This window comes from Elephas maximus, chromosome 1, assembly GCF_024166365.1.
Source record: "Elephas maximus indicus isolate mEleMax1 chromosome 1, mEleMax1 primary haplotype, whole genome shotgun sequence".
NCBI lineage: Eukaryota > Metazoa > Chordata > Mammalia > Proboscidea > Elephantidae > Elephas > Elephas maximus.
In genome coordinates this window covers 41,966,228-41,981,813 of record NC_064819.1, presented here as the reverse complement: position 1 = coordinate 41,981,813, position 15,586 = coordinate 41,966,228, and the positions used below count along the sequence as shown (strand labels likewise).

At 40.8% G+C, this 15,586-nt stretch overlaps 1 protein-coding gene across 7 annotated transcripts in view; it reads left to right on the top strand.

The window, feature by feature from the left end:
- Nucleotides 1-15,586, top strand: part of GMDS (GDP-mannose 4,6-dehydratase) — a 783,240-nt gene that overhangs the window by 334,918 nt on the left and 432,736 nt on the right. The window lies entirely within an intron of this gene.

Below are 15,586 nucleotides of genomic sequence, written 5' to 3'. Positions count from 1 at the left end.
TTTGCTGAGTCCTTATGTTTATCTTGTTTTTTATTTTGTTGTGTAGGATTGTTAGTTTCCTTTGTGGTTACCTTCATATTTACCTCTGGTTTTCTAAGTTTAAACCAATCTTTTATTTCTTTATATCGCCTTGACTTTCTCTGTATATGAAAGATCTGTGACTACATTTTTCCTTCCCTCTTTTTGTTTTAATACTGTCATCTTTTATGTAATGATGTCTCTGGTTCCCTGTTTTGAGTGTCTTAGCTTTGGTTTATTTTTTTGATTTCCCTGTCTGGGTTGATATGTGGTTTCTCTGTCCTGTGTTCTAGTCTTGGTTTGTTATCTGATGTTACTGATTTTCTAACCGAACAGAACCAGAACCCACTGCCGTCGAGTCGATTCCAACTCATTGCAACCCTATAGGACTCCATTTAGTATTTCTTATAATTTTGGTTTGGTTTTTGCAAATTCCCTAAACTTCTGTTTATCTGGAAATGTCCTAATTTCACCTTCACGTTTGAGAGACAGTTTTGCTGGATATATAATTCTTGGCTGGCAGTTTTTTTTTCCTTCAAGACTTTATATATGTCTTCTTATTCCTTTCTTGCCTGCGTGGTTTCTGCTGAGTAGTCCCAGCTTATTCTTATTGACTCTCCTTTGTAGTGACTTTTTGTTTATCCCTAGCCACTCTGAAAATTCTCTCTTTATCATTGTTTTTGGCAAGTTTGAGTATAATATCTCTTGGTGACTTTCTTTTGGAATCTACCTTGTGTGGGGTTCGATAAGCATCTTGGGTAGATATCTTCTGATCTTTCACGATAGCAGGAATGTTTTCTGCCATCAAATCTTCAACATTTCTCTCTGTATTTTCTGTTACCCCCTCTTTTCTGTTATTCCAGTCACTCGTAGGTCATTCCACTTTGTAGAGTTCTATTAGGGTTTTTTTTTTCTTTTATCTGATTTTTCCTCAAATATGTTGGTGTCAAGTGCTTTATCTTCAATCTCACTAATTCTGACTTTCATTGCCTCAATTCTGCTCCTATGACTTTCTATTGAGTTGTCTAATTGTGATATTTTATTGTTAATCATCTGGATTTCTGTTTGCTCTGTTTCCTAGCTGTCTCTCTATGGATTCTTGCATTAAGCTCTTCTGTAATCTTCTTAGTTTACTCTGTTGCCTTGTCATTGTGTTCCTTGGCTTGTTCTGCATTTCTCCTGATCTCTTGAAAAAAAAAAAAAAGAGTTCTGTATATTAATCTTTTGTATCCTACCTCTGGTAATTCCAGTAAGTTCTCTTCATCTGGAAGATTTCCAGGTTTTTTGTTTTGAGAGCTTGCTGAAGCCATCATGGTCTGCTTCTTTATATGATTTGATATTGACTGTTTTCTCCAAGCCATCAATGTTACTGTATTTATTTATTTTATGTGTGCTTACTGTGTCCTATCTTCTTATTTCGTTTCATTTTAATATGCCCAAGTAGGCTGCCTGAGTTAGCTAGTTTGATTACTGGTTCCTTTGAAGCTCTAATGTCTTGTCGCCAGGTGACTAGAGCTTTTACTAGGTATATGAGCCCAGGAGTCCATTTACTTTTCTTGTATAGATTCAGCTCAGATGTCCAGGTAGTCGGTCACCAAGTGTGGTGTAGGCTCCCACCTACAGCCTTAGGCGAGCGGGGGTTATTGGTGTAGGCACAGGTATCTGGTTGTAGTATGGGGTCACACACTGAGCAAGAAGGGGGCTGACAACTGCCCCTGAGTGCCTGTGAGGAAAGATGCCCTTGTTCCCTAGAGCACGTAGGTGGGTGGGTTTTGCAGTCAGACTTTGGGCACCCAGTGCTGTTGGCTTTGAAGCCTGGGAGGCACCACTTTTCCTTAGACTCCTGTCATGAGTGGCTAGGAGGTTCGGGTGTAGCCACTAGTCCTCAGGCTCGTGATGTGTGTAGGTTAGGACCCTGCTTAATAGGCAGAGCAGTGTCAAACATCAGGAACATACCTTTCCACCATATAGCTTAAACAGTTGATGTTAGACTTCAGGTATATACCCTGTTATACTGTGCAAATAAGGGCATATGGTGTTGTAATGGGCCCACACAGGTCTGTGCAGGGGTGAAAGGCATTCAAATTCTGTGGATCCCATATCCCTGTGCCTAGGTAAAGAAGCTGTTTCTGTCCTGAATTCCCCACTTAGGGGAGCCGGCAGATTAATTTTTCCCTGTTTGTTATTTCGTTTCTTGTCCAAGGCCAGGAGAATGGCTCCAGGCACGTGACATGTACTTACCAGCTGGGGGAAAGTGGCTATCGCTGAAGCTGGCTTGAGACCCCAGTTCAGGGCAGCGAGAGGTTAGGTAAATGGGAGAGAGTTTTTTCCCAAAGAGGTGTTTTTTGATCTCCGTGGTAGATTAAACACATGTACTTATCTTTTGCCGATAGATCGCTGCCTTTCGCTGACTCTGGAGGTTTGAGTGGACTCTCTGCTGCTCAGTCTGTCCTGATGTGGAAAATGCATTCTGAATGCCACTGCTCACCTCACCATTCTGGTGCCAGTGGATTTGGCCTGCGGGGCGCCAGTTCCTACTTGGTCAGGTCTGGTAACTCCTCACTGCTTCTGAACCGTCTCTCCCTCCCACTGCTGCTAGTCTGACTCTTCAACTTTGCCCTTGATGTTCAGGGATCCTGGACTGTTATATATGATCAATTCACTTGTTTTTTAGAGTCTTTGTTGTAAGAGGGACCACAGGATGCATCTGACTACTCCTCCATCTTGGCCCCGCCTAGCGTAGATCTATTTAAGATGTCTTTTGATGAAGCTATTTTAATTTTCTTAGGTTGACTCATCTGTAGATCATTAGGTCAGTTCTGGGCAATCTTATGTCTGCTACTTACAGAATAGACTGAGGACTTAAAGTTTGGCCAAGTGAACTTGCCTCTCAACCTTCGGTTCCCTAACAGTGAGCCATGCGAGCAGTTGGTCTCATCCCTTGGATACCTTTAGCCCGAGTAAGAAATCACATTCTGGCTTGGCAGTGTTTTTTCCATTCTCCTCCCACTCTCTTTTCCTTCTCTCTCTTTTTTTAAGTGTGTAAAAATGGGACGTTTACTGAGAAATTCTCTGCTTCACCCACCATGTTTGAGTAACCCCTAAGCTTGGCCTGCTTTGCCATGCAAACTGTAATTGTGCTACCTTTTCTGTGATCATGGAGCCTCGAAAAAAAAACTCCACAACTGCCTTCTTCTTCTATGATGTCTTCGTTGCTGGGCTCTCTGTTTTCTCTAGAATTCCAAGAGAGCGTAATAAATATGGTGGAGAGGCTGATGTGCTCCCTTTACTTTGTATTTCTTTCTTAGACAAGAATAACTTTTTATCATTTTCCAGCTGAGGGAATCAGAGTGGTTGGGCCATTATCATCATTGTCATCTTCATCACATATTGTAATAATGGAAAATATAAATATCAGTGGTTTTGATTGCTTTTGACATAGTAATTTAATGCTTTGGAGTCGTTTTGCCTAACTTGTTTAACTTCCAAGTGTATGTGGAAATTGATGCAACCTTTTATTTTCTTCTAACTTTTTTTAACTTAAAAAGTGTGTATTGACCTATAAGATAATATTCTTTCTTTGAAATAGCTTTTATAGTGGATAGCCAGTTCCCATTCACCTTTTTGTTTTCTCTCAAAATGCCCTCATAGAATTTATGAGATAGATAGGAATTTAAAGATTACTTCATCCCATTTATTTCAACATTAGACTGAGTTGTCCAAGGTTTCAACACTAACAAATATCAACACTGAGACTAGAAACAGTACCTGGGGGGGGGTGGGAGGGGGGAAGTGAGGATTATAAACATTGTTCATGTTTGTAGAAATAACACATATATGAAGTCTAGAGGTAGAACTGGAGCAGATCAGCCCTGTAAGGCAGAGTGGGCGCTTGGACTTTGGAATGAAGTGAGTGGAACAGCTTGGAAATTTAAGGTCTCAACTACTCTTACCTTTTAGAAGAAAAGACATTAATTAGTTCAGTTAAAGACAATATTCATTTCAGATGTTTGGCAGAAATAATCACAAAACATTACTTTTATAATATTAAAATGTAAATGTGGTATGAAGCAAATATCTTGATTATCATCAGGAAGTTGGCAATGAGAAGAAAAATCATATGGCAAATAAGATGTTGCAAGGTACTTTAGATATACCCATAATTAACAGTTTGAGAACACTACATATGGATGATGTTTAGGTGATCAAGCGCCAAATGATTCCGACTCATAGCCACCCTACAGGACAGAGCAGACTGCCACACCTTTCTTCCATGGAGCGGCTAGTGGATTCAAACTGCCAACCTTTTGGTTAGCAGCCATAGATCTTAACCACTGTACCACCAGTGGGCTTCGTAAGAAGTCATGGAAGGAGCCCTAGTGGTACAGTGGTTAAAGCTCTCAACTGCTAACCAAAAGGCTGGTAGTTTGAACCCACCAGCTGCTCCACGGGAGAAAGATGTGGCAGTCTGCTTTCATAAAGACTACAGCCTTGGAAACCTTATGGGGCAGTTCTACTCTGTCCTGTAGGGTCACTATGAGTCTGAATCGACTCTACGGCAACAGGTTTGGTTTTTTTGGTTTTAAGAAATCATGTAAATGAGTCTAAACATAGTATTCAGGTGAATCTGACATCTTAAGGTTCATGAACTAGTGGCTTTTAGTTTTAGATTTGAGTTTTGCTTTGTTTTTTCAGTTGTCAAGTGTCTTGCCTCTTAAAATGTCTAACAAATATATGTTTGTTATAATAAATTAATCTTCAGAAAAATTTTAACTGTAATTCATGTAAAATTAACTACTTAAGTCATAGTAAAAATTTTGGATAATTTTACTCATTTTTTCTAAAGATTTTTCTTTGTTGCTGTAAAGATAAGATTAATACTCTAGGATATTGGTTGTCAACCAGGGGTATGGGAGGAGGGGAGAGAGAGGGTGATTTTGCCTCCCAGGGGACTTTTGGCAATGTCTAAAGACATTTTTGTAACTGGCAGGGGAGGCGTGCAATTGACATGTAATAGGTAGAGGCCAAGGATGCTGCTGAACACCCTATAGTGCACAGGACAGCCCCCTACAACAAAGAGTTTCCTGGCCCAAAATGTCAGTAGTGAGAAGATTGAGAGACCCTGTTCTAGAATTTTATTCCTGAAATAGTTATCACAGAAACTAGACACATGTAATCTGTAAGAGTGAAGTGTCATTTTTCTTGTGTATCCCTTTTATTTTGCAGTGAATCTTGCCCAGAGCATTAGCAGACATGTACCTGAACACAGGAGGAAAGATTGTGATTTACATGGCGCTGTCTCATGCAATTTAGGCCTTATGTATTCTGGCCTACTTACTGCAGGCCAGACCCAATTCAGTGGACACCAGAGAACAAAGCTGAAATGTCACGGCTGTCCCAGTCATTTGAGGCTAAACTTTCACTTCAGGGACCAGCTAATCCATGGATATGATATATACTAGATCCCTGACGCTCCCTCCACCCCCCCAAATTTTAAAACGTTTGGTACAAGGCAACCATTCAAACCGATTTAAGATAATCTTCAGTGCGTAGGATTACAGTAGTATTAGTGAGAGTAGTTCACTGTGTGTGAGAACTTTCTTTCAAAATTATTAGAATTCATAGATACTTTACAGCTTTAGAGGATAATAGAATATTTGGCCACCACCCTGTCTGTCAGCTTGCTGTGCTATGGTGGCTCACATGTTGCTGTGATGCTGGAAACTATGCCACCGGTGTTTCAAATGCCAGCAGGGTCGCCCATGGTTGACAGCTTTCAGTGGAGCTTCCAGATTAAGGCAGATTAGGAAGAAAGGCCTGGTGATCTGCTGAAATTAGTCAATGAAAACCCCATGGATCACAACAGAATGCTGTCTAATATAGGGCTGAAAGATGGTGCAGACAGGGCAGCTCTCCTTCTGCCATACGTAAGGTTGCCATGAGTCTGAGTCAACTTGGCAACGGACAACAAGAGAGTACGTGATAGAAATTAAGTAACTTGTTTCTGTTTAATTATAATAGACAGCAAGTAGTCTTCTTTTGATGTATGTATAAATAAGTATATCTTTTTAAAAATTACTGAGTTGGTATTTGGCAGTCTAACTAGTGAATATCAATCATGCTGCTATAGGGCTATCAGGAAACAAGCAAACCAGTATCACACAGACCAGTATTTTATTTGTGTTTCTCTCTATTAAAGGTACTTCGTGGTTTTCTTAAATGAGCACCACAACCTTAGCTTAGTGAAAAAAAAAAATTAGTTGCGCCTTGTGAAATCAGGGGATGAAGTAATCTTACATTAGAGCTCAGTAAAGCATTATAGGTTTTACACAATACCATTTTGTGTGTGTGTGTGTGTGTAAATGGTTTGATTGTCGCCACTAACCTTGGACCTACCAGGTTCTAGGTGTCCTTTCTCATTGGAATAGAAGGTGACATCATCTGGTTTACCATTGTATTTGTAGACTGATACTTCACAGATGACATATACCCTTGAGATCACAAAGCTGTCTGGTCCAGATTGTTCTCTGTGGAGAGATGAGGTGTAATTGCTTAAACATGAAAGACCTTTGAAGCAATATTTGATTTAATGGAGGTGGTTAATACCACTAACCAAAGTGAAACTCCGGGAACTGTTAAATTGAATTCAAGATTTTTGAAAATGTTTCATAGTTTGTGAATTTGCATGTGAGACCAAACTGATGCCTGTCTGGTTTCACATAGTGCAGCTCCCCACATAACCAGGCTGTGTTTGCTAACTAGGACACAGTACTTAGAAGCCTTCCTTTATTTCTAACTATTATTGCCCTTTAAGTGCGACCCTTCTTGAAAATTACTCCATAACTGTGTGAAGTCCAAATCAGGTATTAGCAACAGGCATTACAAAGGGGGCAATGTTACTCACTTTCCTTGCATGAAGAAAATGTCATTTGTATTCATTTGTTTGCAGGGCATTGCATGTATGTGCTTTTCTGTGGCAGAAGAGGACAACAGAAATTGTTCCAGGGGAGCCAAGTCAGATTATTGTGGAAGGAGACTAATTGCCTTGTTTCACCGACGATATCTTTCTTGTCCCTTTCTTTCTCTATCAGATGAACAGTTTGAATCAAAAGCCTTTTGAAGATTTTCTTGCTCTATAGTCTTTAAGATTGAATGGATATAAGCCAATACTGTGCTTTTTTAAAACTACTTTGAAAACTAAATTTATATCAATTGGCCCTGCTTTACTTCTTAAATGTCACTAATGTTCCGGGTTGAGGTGGACGCTAAAGAGAAAACTTATTAACCCAAGAGACTGTAGTATGAGCACTGTTAAATAGAAACAGTAACATGTGAAATAGCTCCGTTTCAAATCTGAAATACAGCCCACACATAATATACAATGATAAGCCATTTATTAACATTCCCAGGTCATTTCTACAAAAACGAGTTGATTTGGAAAACTGACGCACGTCTGTACTTTATTTCCATGAGTTTGTCATTCTCGTATAAATTGAACGTACTGACTTGCTGTTCTCCCCTGGCAGAAGGTGTTATCCTCCCCATGGTACCCCACATCTTCTCCCGTCCCCTCCCAAGAGGGTGTTACTGACATAGAGCCTGAGAAGAGAAGCTGACCAGGTAGCTCTAGAGAGAGGCAAGCCGCCTGGTGTGAGTGGATGCTTCCCTTGTTATTCCCTGGCATCTGTGTTGTTGTCTTTAAGCTCACAAGTGTGTGTGCCCTTGTAAAACAAACATACCAGAGTAAGAGTTTAATCACTCCTGAGAACCTGGAATTATGGACAAAGAAATATAAGAACTCATTCGTGCTAAATTTTCAATGAAAAAGATCTTTGTTTTTACACTATTAGTATCTCTGCGTCTCTCCTTCCTTATCCAGAAGATGCTCATTGAGCACCTGTCATGGGACAAGCACCATGCTAGACACTGGGAAGGAGGTGGAGGAGATAGTGCTTGTCTTTACAAAGTTCACACTTGAGAAATACGGATAGTAAACCAACAGTTACTGGAGTGTAATGGGGACAGGTGGACATCTGCGTGGGCTAACTGAGGACATGGAAGACAGCATACAGCCCTCTTCGGGGTGGGCAGAGAACCTAGGAAGTCCTTCCATTGAGGTGTATATTCATTTCCTAGGGCTGCCATAGCAAAATACCGCAAACTAGATGACTTATATAAAAAAAAAAAAGTACTGTCCCACAGTTCTGGAGGCTAGGAGTCCAAGATCAGGGCGTCGCCATCCTTCTGAGGCTTTGAGAGACAATCTCTTCCACGTTTCTATCTTAGCTTCTGATGACTCCAGGCATTCCTTGACTTAGAGCTGCAGTGTTCCATGGCATCCTTTCTCTGTCTCCCTGTCTGTCTCTCTTCTCCTCTTTTACGAGGACACCAGATATGTATGATAAGGACCCACCTACTCCAGTATGACCTCATGGTAACTGATAACATCTTCAAAGACCCTGTTTCCAAACAAGGTCATGTTCATAGGTACAGGGGTTATAACTGCAACATCTCTTCCTGGAGAACACAGTTCAGCCCATAACAAGGTGCTAATTGAAATGTAACAGTCAGGTAGCAAAATGTGGATAAAGATGTTTCTCACAAGGAGAAGGGAATGTTCAGAGAAGAAGAGGAGACCTGGGCTTGCTGAGGAACTGCACAGACTTGATATAACTGGAGAAAACTACAGGAAAGGGGCAGGAGGAGAAGCTGGGGAGGTGGCAGATGACAGGACTTAAGATATTTTTGCTTAGAGGTAGTCTGTAGCCACTGAAGAAAGAGACCGTTGTGATCAGATTTGCATTTAGAAACCCTAGTGCTGAGGCCAGACTGGAGGGAAAGGAGACTCGAGCAAGAAAAGTAGCTGGTAGCAATGGCAGTTAATCCAGACAACGAAACAATAAGGGCCCGGACCAAATGGAGTTGTTGATAGTGTTGGGACTTGTGCATCTGTCAGGACTCTTGATTTGGAAGAAGCTTAATCAAAATAAGTAAATACAGGTAGGTGGATAGTTGGATAGGTTTTACCAAGTTGGGGGATGGTACCCAATGTCAGCCATGTATCTGATCTGACCTTGGGGACAACTGGAACCAGAAACTCACCTATCTCCAGGATTATCGCTCTTTATCTCTTGTCATCATTTTTATTTCTGTGGCTTCATCTTTTCAAACTCATTTCTTCTATGAAGCCAGAACTGTGATCACTACTAGCTTCAGGCTCACTACCTTGAGGAAAAAAAAGCTTTCTTTTCTTGACTCCATTTGCAAAAAAAAAAAAAAAAAAAAAACGTGGGAAAGGGCTCTAATGGCCTGCCTTAGTCAGGTGCCCTTGCCTTCACCAATCACTGAAGCCAGGAGAGTACAGGTCTTTGGGCCAACTTGGGTTATAAGTCCCTACTCTTCAGTAAATCCATGCAACCAGAGTGGCAGAGTCAGGCTACTCCCATTAGGACCATGCACAGAAGGAAAGACAACACAAAAATATCCTTGGGTAGAATCTACAAACTAGGTGGCCACCCCAATTATAGTCAACTAAGGTTGGATTCGGGAGTTATTTACAAGTATCTAGGAATTAGAATGAGGAGAGGACTTGATAAGCTGTTGACTGTGGGAGCTCTGAGTGAGAAAGGATTACTCATCTGCGGTAGATGGTGATACCACTCACCAAGTGATGAAACCCAGAAACTCAAGTCAATTGAAGTGAAGGAGACTTGAATGAGAGGTCAAGGTTTCTGTGACTCGTGTTGTTGTTGTTGTTAGGTGCCATCGAGTCCGTTCCAACTCATAGCGACCCTATGCACAACAGAATGAAATACTACCTGGTCCTGCACCATCCTTACAGTCATTGTTATGCTTGAGCTCATTGCTGCAGCCACTGGGTCAGTCCACCTCGTTGAGGGTCTTCCTCTTTTCCACTGACCCTGTACTTTGGCAAACATGATGTCCTGCTTCAGGGACTGATCGCTCCTGACAGCATGTCCAAAATATGTAAGACGCAGTCTCGCAATCCTTGCTTCTAAGGAGCATTCTGGTTGTACTTCTTTCAAGACAGATTTGTTCATTCTTTTGGCAGTCCATGGTATATTCAATATTCTTTGCCAACACCACAATTCAAAGGCATTTCTTCAGGCTTCCTTATTCATTGTCCAGCTTTCACATGCATATGATGCGATTGAAAATACCATGGCTTGGGTCAGGCGCACCTTAGTCTTCAAGGTGACATTTTTGTTTTTCAACACTTTAGAGAGGTCCTTTGCAGCAGATTTACCCAATGCAATGAGTCCTTTGATTTCTTGACTGCTGCTTCCATGGCTATTGATTGTGGATCCACGTAAAATGAAATCCTTGACAACTTCAATCTTTTCTCCGTTTATTATGATGTTGCTCATTGCTCCAGTTGTGAGGATTTTTGTTTTCTTAATGTTGAGGTGCAATCCATACTCAAGGCTATGGTCTTTGATCTTCATTTGTAAGTGCTTCAAGTCCTTTTCACTTTCAGCAAGCAAGGTTGTGTCATCTGCATAACATAGGTTGTTAATGAGTCTTCCTCCAATCCTGACGCCCCATTCTTCTTCATACAGTCCAGCTTCTGGGATTATTTGCTTAGCATACAGATTGAATAGGTATGGTGAAAGATACAACCCTGATGCACACCTTTCCTGACTTTAAACCAATCAGTATCCCCTTGTTCTATCTGAACAACTGCCTCTTGATCTATGTAAAGGTTCCTCGTGAGCATGATTAAGTGTTTTGGAATTCCCATTCTTTGCAGTGTTATCCATAATTTGTTACGATCCACACAGTCGAATGCCTTTGCATAGTCAATAAAACACAGGTAAACATCCTTCTGGTCTTCTCTGCTTTCAGCCAGGATCCACCTGACATCTGCAATAATATCCGTGGTTCCACATCCTCCTCTAAAACCAGCCTGAATTTCTGGCAGTTCCCTGTCGATATACTGCTGCAGCCGTTTTTGAATGATCTTCAACAAAATTTTGCTAGCATGTGATATTGATGATATTGTTCTATAATTTCCACATTTGGTTGGATCACCTTTCTTGGGAATAGGCATAATTATGGATCTCTTCCAGTCAGTTGGCCAGGAAGCTGTCTTCCATATTTCTTGACATAGACGAGTGAGCACTTCCAGCGCTGCATCTGTTTGTTGAAACATTTCAATTGATATTCCATCAATCCCTGGAGCCTTGTTTTTCGCCAGTGCCTTCAGAGCAGCTTGGGCTTCTTTCTTCAGTACCATTGGTTCCTGATCACATGCTACCTCTTGAAATGGTTGAACATCGACTAATTCTTTTTGGTTTAATGACTCCGTGTATTCCTTCCATCTTCTTTTGATGATTTCTGCATCGTTTTCTATTTTCCCCACAGAATCCTTTGCTATTCCAACTCGAGGCTTGAATTTTTTCCTCAGTTCTTTCAGCTTGAAAGAAACGCCGAACGTGTTCTTCCCTTTTGGTTTTCCATCTCCAGCTCTTTGCACATGTCATTATAATACTTTACTTTGTCTTCTCAAGCCGCCCTTTGAAACCTTCCGTTCAGTTCTTTTACTTCATCAATTCTTCCTTTTGCTTTAGCTGCTCAACATTCGAGAGCAAGTTTCGTAGTCTCCTCTGACACCTATCTTGGTCTTTTCTTTCTTTCCTGTCTTTTCAATGACCTCTTGCTTTCTGCATATATGATGTCCTTGACATCATTCCACAACTCATCTGGTCTCCAGTCACTAGTGTTCAATGCGTCAAATCTATTCTTGAGATGGTCTCTAAATTCAGGTGGGATATACTCAAGGTCATATTTTGGCTCTCGTGGACTTGCTCTGATTTTCTTCAGTTTCAGCTTGAACTTGTATATGAGCGATTGATGGTCTGTTCCACAGTCGACCCCTTGCCTTGTTCTGACATGATATTGAGCTTTTCCATCGTCTCTTTCCACAGATGTAGTCAGTTTGATTCCTGTGTGTTCCACCTAGTGAGGTCCATGTGTATAGTCACCGTTTATGTTGGTGAGAGAAGGTATTTGCAATGAAGAAGTTGTTGGTCTTGCCAAATTCTATCATTCAATCTCCGGCTTTGTTTCTGTCACCAAGGCCATATTTTGCAACTACCGATGCTTCTTCTTTGTTTCCAACTTTTACATTCCAATCACCAGTAATTATCAATGCATCCTGATTGCATGTTTAATCAATTTCAGACTGCAGAAGTTGGTAAAAACCTTCCATTTCTTCATCATTTCCTTAGTGGTTGGTATGTAAATTTGAATAATAGTTGTATTAACTGGCCTTCCTTGTAGGTTTATGGATATTATCCTAACTGACAGCGTTGTACTTCAGGATAGATCTTGAAATGTTCTTTTTGATGATGAATGCAACACCATTCCTCTTCAAGCTGTCATTTCCAGCATAGTATACTATATGATTGTCCGAATCAAAATGGCTAATACCAGTCCATGTCAGCTCACTAATGCCTAGGATATCAATGTTTACGACTTGTACGACACCTAATAACAGATAGCAGGAGCTTAGCTAGAGTTGGAGAGCCAGTTAGAATAGTGTATGATTCTTCTTCTACAGCACTCGGTCCACAGTGTGTAGAAGACAGTGGAAAGACACTGGTTGGAGGTTTTGCTAGGAGAGCAAAGAAAGTAGGGCATTAGCGACCGAATGGCTTATGTGATGGATCTTAAGATGAAAGGGAAGGAAATAAAGATTGGGGATGCCTGGAAGATCAAGGGACTGGGAGTTCTAATGTGTTTGAAGAACAGGTTTAGAAGAACAGGTATAGTGCGATTGTGAGAGTAATTCATAACGGAGGTGGAAGGACAGACTTTGTAGTCAGAGAGTGGGATGTGCATGTTTAGAATTCAAGGTGGAATAGAAGCACTCACATCTACAGATTCTGTATCAGCATTTGTGTTCTTGCTACCACCTCACCCGTTCCCATGGATGGACTGTGCCTCTAGCAAAGGCTAACCCACCATTTGTCTACTAGTTTCTATCTGTTAATACCTCCTCAAAGAGAGAACTCCAGCAATTGGCACCTCTCACCCTTGAATCAGTTTTTCCCTCATCGCTAGATCTTGACCTTCAGCTATAAATACTTTGCTTTTTCTACCATCATGAAATAAAATCCTCTCAATTTTACTTCCTCTCTTACAGCAAAATTCTTCAAAAAAGTTGCCTATACTAGTCTCTAAATCTCTCCTCTCCTTCTCTCTTGAACCAGTGCTAATTGGACTTTTGTCCCCCTTCTTCCAAAACTCTTTCAATCGAGGTCACCAGTCACCTTCATATTGCTAGATCCTGTGGTCATTTCTCAGTCTGCACCTCCCTGACTTAGCACTGAGCACTGCCTCCTTGGAACACATTTTTCCAGGTTATCAGGATACCACCTGAGGAAACCACACACTCAGGTTTTCCTTTATCCTCACTGCTTATTTCTTTTCGTTCTTCTTTACTGGCTTGCCCACATCTCCTTGACCTCTAAACATGACAGTGTCTGTGAACGCAGTTCTTAGGCCATTTCTGTGTTCCTGCTTAATTCCCTCTCCTGGCGCTCTTAGCCAGTCTCATGATTTTAACTACCATCTACACATTGATGATTCCCAAATGTGTACTTTCAGCTCAGAGCCCTCCTGTGAAGTCCAGACTCATATATCCAGTCTGACTTTAGAAGGAAGACTCAGCCCTTGTCTTGTGATGGCTTAAATAGCTCAAGTTTACTGGGTCCCTGATAGCTTGACTGGTATATCCAGTGAATAGAGATACTTAAAATAAACCCAGTGCCAAAATAAAGCAGTGGATTATCCTTATATCCTTATATGTGTGGATAAGGTTAGCTTTTATTTTACATGCAAAATAAATGTCTTTGTGTACACATACACATACATACATATTTGTTTTAATTTTGTGGGATTTTATCTTTGTCAGAGTTATTTGCTTAACTAAAGCAGTCGTTTCCAATGGGAGGACAGTTTTGCCCACAGGGACATTTGGCAATATATGGAGATGTTTTTGGTCGTCGCACTGCAGGGAGGGCAAATGATACTGGTATCTAGTAGGTAAAGCCAGGGATGCTGTTAAGCACCCTGCAGTGTACTGCACAATCACATTTTCTTAAGGAATTCTCAAACCCCCAACTGTCAGTGGTGCCAAGGTTGAGAAATCCTGACTTAAGGATTTATGAATTTGAGTTATCTAGTTGCGTGCATTGAGTATTTGATACAAATAGCCACGTAGCTCAAACCTCTGTCTTTAAACAGATATTTATAAATAGTTGCCAAAGGTGGTACTATCCCTAACAAATGCACATTGTAAAGGCCCCTTTTTAAGCCTGTGATTCTTTTAAAAATGCCTGTTGGATTTCGAATACCTACAGTTAAATAGTGTTGCTTTTGGCAGCGCTTGGTGACCAAATGAGGTATAATCTCTCTGATCTCACTAGTCTGGTCAGCCAGCCATGACGTTCTCAGTGTCCTTTCTTTTTGCACCCTGTCTGCCCCAGCCATGGCCCAGGCGGCTCTCTGTGGGGTAGCCTGAGATTAACGTGTGCATCGGAGCCACAGATGGCAGGACGGGAAAACGCAGGCCCCGGGCATAGGTTCATGTGGGGTTCAAGATGAATTGGAATGATGTTTTTTCCCAGTGAATATCATCCAAACTGTCTTTTTCCTTTATCTAATTCCAAAAGTCTTTAAATCAAAAGCTTTTGGATGAAGTACTGAGCAGTGGAATAGAATTTTTATTAGAGAAATTGACGTTACTTCTAATACTTTTCGGATGCTGGCAGGGGTAAATTTTCCATCTGTGTGTATGTGTGCGCACACAGAATTGTGTGTACGTGTATACGTGTGAACAGAGTAACTTCATTGCTTCTTAGCAGGTGGGCAATAGAATTATAGGGCCCTGTTAAAAAAAAATTTTATATGAAAATATAAGTTTGAAAAAAGAATAATTTTGTTTCATATGATAACCAGAAGAATTGTCCCTGGTAATACTTAGTGTGTCCCTCTCAGTGCTTCCTCCCTTATTCAGCTTGATCATCATAGAATGTCCAATGTTAAATATTTTTAAAAATCTCTGTTGAAGTTATACATTGTGGAGAGGATTGTGATTTAACTAACCTGATCAAATTCTTTAAGTTCAATAAGTATGTTACTATCCATGTCTTAAAGGCAATCCTATTGTCTGAAGTTTAATGCTGGTAATTTAAGGTATAATAATGTTTTCTGAATCTTATCAGTTCTCCTTTTTTACTTTCATTTCAGTAGATATTTGATTGTGTAATCATGTTGGTATACTTTATATTATTCTAGGAAGTTTAAATTGACAATGAAAACGCATGCATGTACACACACACGCACACACACACACACACACCCCAGAGTAAGGATCAGACACGAGAACAAAGCCAGGAAATGGGGATTTGGCTTGAATTCTGTGCTGAAGGCTCCTCATTGTGCTGCAGTATTGGAATGGCCTCACAGTGTCTTGATCATCTGTCGTCACAGGAAGGGAGGCCCAATGGGAGGGAAAGAACCACAAAGACAAGACGAGCTT